The sequence below is a fragment of the Carya illinoinensis genome, chromosome 15 (assembly GCF_018687715.1).
Source record: "Carya illinoinensis cultivar Pawnee chromosome 15, C.illinoinensisPawnee_v1, whole genome shotgun sequence".
In the NCBI taxonomy this organism is placed as follows: Eukaryota; Viridiplantae; Streptophyta; class Magnoliopsida; order Fagales; family Juglandaceae; genus Carya; species Carya illinoinensis.
In genome coordinates, this window is record NC_056766.1 from 12,042,682 (window position 1) to 12,047,500 (window position 4,819).

A 4,819-nucleotide genomic window follows, 5' to 3' on the forward strand; every position below is an offset into this window, starting at 1 on the left:
TAGTGAATGCACGAACAAGTCAATCTTCATAAACAAGTAGACAGCTACGTACTTACTTTACTCTAATAAGCTACGTACTTTGTTCCTCTATAAGTAAAGAGGAGTAAGAGAGGGAGAGAAACCTTGGGCTGGCGTAATCAAAGAGCTTGCTGGTAGCCCTGAAGACAATGAGCGCTATTTCAGCCTCGCAGAGAGTTGAGAGCTTCAGAGCCTTTTTAAATATGCACTTCCTCCTCTTAGAGAAAGTCACCTGCCGTGCTGTGGTGTTGTCGATCCTCTTCATCTGAATTTTCTTTCTCGTCATCGAATCTGTTAACCATCGTCCGACGCTTCATTGATAAAACCAAATAGTCAGTCTATAATAGTATTCGACAGACATTTTAAGCTCTTAACAAGGAAATTTTAACAGAAAGATACAAAGTGATACAAAAAAAACATGAGATACGAAATAGGCCTCATATATATTTCATAGGTTTCCAGCTGGTTTAGGAGAAATCAAAACTGCAGTAGCACCAAAGAGGGATGATTTTCTTTCTTAAACTATTCAATCGATTTCAATCATAACATGCAAATAAAATGCAATGCTAATCGTTAAGAATTCAAATTAGATAATAAAAAAGCCTATGGGTGTAGGACATTACTTACCTTGTTGTAGCAGTTTGACATTCAATGACCAATAACTTCCATGTGAGTAGTTGGTGGCTAGAGATACGTACAATGGCATAAGCTACAAAATATCCACAAAACCTAACCTTACACTACCTATCCCACACCAGTAGACCCTAAACAAAATATTAACTAAGTAGGAGGCATTTTGTGAAAAGTATATTACTTTCACCTTCATCTCCTTATCAAAATTCACAAAAAATGGTTCATGGCCAAATATTAACTATGCAGGTCCCTGAGTCTCTCTATGAGACTCTCCCTGCGTCTGCCGCTTTGACTCATATCTCTCCATGAACTTGTCATATTCAACTTGTCTCTCCATTAGCATCATGACATTCGCTCGTAAGTCATCAAGCTGGCCCTTATAATCTGAAGCAGCTTTCTCAAACCTTTCTGCACGTTCAGTTAATTCTGCTATTTGGGCATCAGCTGCTTCTCTAGATGACTCCGGAATAACCATCTCGCTAAGCCCCCTTACATACCCTGATCTTTGGCCCAAAACTTCCTTAAATATTGTTGCTGCAGCCTCATTAGTCCTCTTCTCCGGCTCCAGCTCTGACATCTTTGCAGCCATCTCCAACTATTAACCATTGGAAAAATCACATATGTTAGTAAGAAATATGTACTTAGACAACACCATATAATAATTTGGCAATTGAACCCATATTAATTTAGGCTTTTACTTTAACACTCACATATTTCTCTTCAGCAATGGGAGTCACAAATTTGTTCTTTTTCTTTGACCACCTCACTTCTTTAAAAAAATCGACCAAATTCTCCTCATTCCCAGATTGCCAATACAAGCAAATTAAATTCAACTTACACTTAAAGTGTGGTGTAATAAGGTCTAATTGATGTGCATCTTGCATATCTAGCTTAATTGACTTACCCTCATCTCCATTAGGCGTACAAAGGACCTTCGTCCAGCCGTGTGATTGTTTGCTTGCTTCTCTCTATTACCTTTATTCCGTTCAGACATTCGCTGCACTCACACAAGACATGATATACATGAAAGCAATCACACGTGTCAAGCTTAACATGTATCAAACAGTGTGTAAAAAATATTCTTCACAAAGCAACGTTAATTCAATGTTTGACTTCCAACTTACCTTATACTCCTCGCTTGCATATCGAGCGCATAACTTCACCCAAATGGTTGGTGTCACCAACGGTGGCACATTCGCAAGTGCTTGTTCATTACTCTCATATTTCTTGTAGGTTCTATGTAAATCATAACGAATATGATTAAAACGCTTCCGAAGTGTCTTCGTAACCGTATCACGGTGATTCTTCTTGGTCCAATCGAGGATGAAGTCAGCCTAGGGACAAACAACAAACATATTAATTATAATTAGTGCTTGAACTTAATATTAATTACGTTGGGATTTCCTCATACTCTATTTGAAAATGTATGAAATTCCAAATCAAGCTAACCTGAACGCGTGTTACCAATTCTTCCTTCTCATTAGCTGGAACGGCATGCCAGCTAGCATGACTCAAGTCCATATGGTGCTTGACCAACCACGTAACCCTTGTAGTAAAATGAGTAGCATTTTCACAACAAGGTGCAGTCTCACCATCCTTAATTCTCAAGGGTATCTTTCCATGCTTTCGTAACTTCTCAAACTCTATGCTTTTTGTTGCTCCTCGGCCATGCTTCTGGCTTGGCGCTACTAATGTTGTCAATTGACATGTTAGCATCATATATCTCGTGTAACAATCATATTAATCAACCACTAACATAATATGTAAAACAACACCTCAGAAAAATAGAAATATACCATCCGGGTTTGCGGCACTCTGTGAATCAACTGCTGGCATGTCATTGGGTTTTGTGCTCGGGACGCAATCAAGTGGCTCAGTTGAGTCATCTGAGCTTGAGAATGCATCATCTTGGGTAGTAAGGGCAGGAATGGGTACTGTATCCTGAACTTCATCATTTCTTTGAGATCTACCTCGCCCTCAGCCACCCCTCACTCCACGTGATCGACCTCTACCTCTTCTAGTGATCGGCATATCCAAGGCGAAGGCAACCAATAGAGTATCCCTGTAATCACACTAAGTATATACAACCATACCAATAAACAAACTAATATATTGTCAAGCACAACACACAAAATGGATACTAAAGTGATAAAAGTCTTCTATTCAATTAACCCACATAAAGGGTGCAACACATCCTTTCAATGGAATATCTGCTATTCTTGAAGTATCACTTGAAGTATCAAGGGCATTCAAACATCAATACAATAAGATATTGCCACGATGCAATCAACCTGGTAATAACTCCTGCATTAGATAAGAAACGATGGAAAAGATGAGAGCATAATTAGTGGCGAAATGATATCAGATTGAAGTAAACACAATGGGTTATGTGGAATCACGAGGTTATTACTGACCGATGCAAAACTGCAAGTGCACAGTATCGTAGTTTTATAGTAAAGTAATAAGTAGAGTATCGTCCTCAGGGATTGGTACCTTACTCTTGCCAAATACCAAAATTTTACTAATCTCAATTTTATCTAGAGGAATCGCTAAGGTTTTTGTAGTTGCAATTAAACTTAGATCAACTCAAAGAGAAATAAGCAAAGAAAATAAAACTGACTTTCAAAGATCAAATTCAATGGGGAAGAAACCTTCTAGGAAATCGATTTCACCATAATTCTTCACTATGCTTTTCTCATCCAGCTAATTTAACTTAAACCTCTTTTGTCTATTAGCAAATCTCTAATTCATCCAAAAGCCTCTTTCGATAGTCAATTGGAAGTGATTCTAGTTTATCAATTCACACAAGAGTATGCAAATTAAATAATCAAGAACGCAATAAGACCAATGATTTAATTACTACACAGGTTCATACAAGTCTTTCGATCTCTATACTTACCTATGCTGAAATATCCAAGATCTACCCTATGATTCCCTCTTTCGATAGCAAATCACAAGATTAATAATCATCTAATCAATGGTCAGTTAATTAGAAGCATTAAACTCAGAATAAATCAGATAAACAAAGAGAGAATTGCATTAAATTAGCATGGACAAACAAGCATAGTTCGGAATTAGGTTACATCGTTTTCCTAGAAAGAAGAAAATTTAGCTCATACTAGAATTGGAATTCAACATAAACGAATTCACCATAATTGTTCTGAGAAGATGGGAAGAAGAAAATAAACACTGAAAAATCCTCCTTGCAGCCTCAACTGGTCGTCAAAAGCTCAAGAGAACGATTCAACGCCTTTCTCCCGTCCGTGCTCGTGTATGAATCCAACGTACGTGCAATAAATTGGAATTCCGTCTCCAAAACCAATGATTTGAATCCCTCTAGCTATGTTTTTCTCTCTCAAAGAGTGTTCTCCAGTCAAAACTCGCGGCTCTAGAGTGAAAAATGGCCTTTTATATGGTCCCACGGCGGAAAATCTAAAATCTGTCAAAATACGATGTTCGCTCGAGCGGGGTGTCGAGCGCGCGTCGAGCGTTCGACTCTGCCTGATTTCGCTCGAGCGGCCAATGTCTCCACTCGAGCGATCTTCGTTTTTCAGCAACCTGCTCGAGCTCCCTGTCGAGTGGCAGTCGAGCGTTTGAATCTGCCTGAATTCGCTCGAGCGGCCAAAAGCCTCCGCTCGAGCGAACTTGTAAAATCTGCAATATGAAATTTTGCAAGCCATCAAATACCCCCAAACTTACAACTTTGTTTATCCTCAAACAAAAAGAAAAACAAATGATAGTTTAGGCAATATCAACTCGACCCCAAAGAGAAGTATCATCACTCACCAAGCTTTTATGAATTTAGATTTCATCTCTAGTATCTTACTCTTTTAACATCAAAGATAGCAAGAAAATCAATCAAAAATTTTGCAATTTGTCAAGCAAGAGTTAGGCGTTTACTTCAGCCTAAAGCTAAGACCTTGAGTGTGTGTGTGATATAGTCAATTTAACCTCAAACCACCTGCAAACTTAGATAAAAGTAGAACAACCAAAATCAGAAGAATTCTCTTAAAACTTAACCCCATAAGTCCAATTTTCAGAAATCCTCTCCACTAATATAGTCAACACCAAAATCAAAGATCAAAAGGTCTTTATTAAGGTTGTAATGATAGGCCACAGGGTGAGGGTTAAGAAAGAACTGGATATGGGAAATTAAATCAAACTGGGA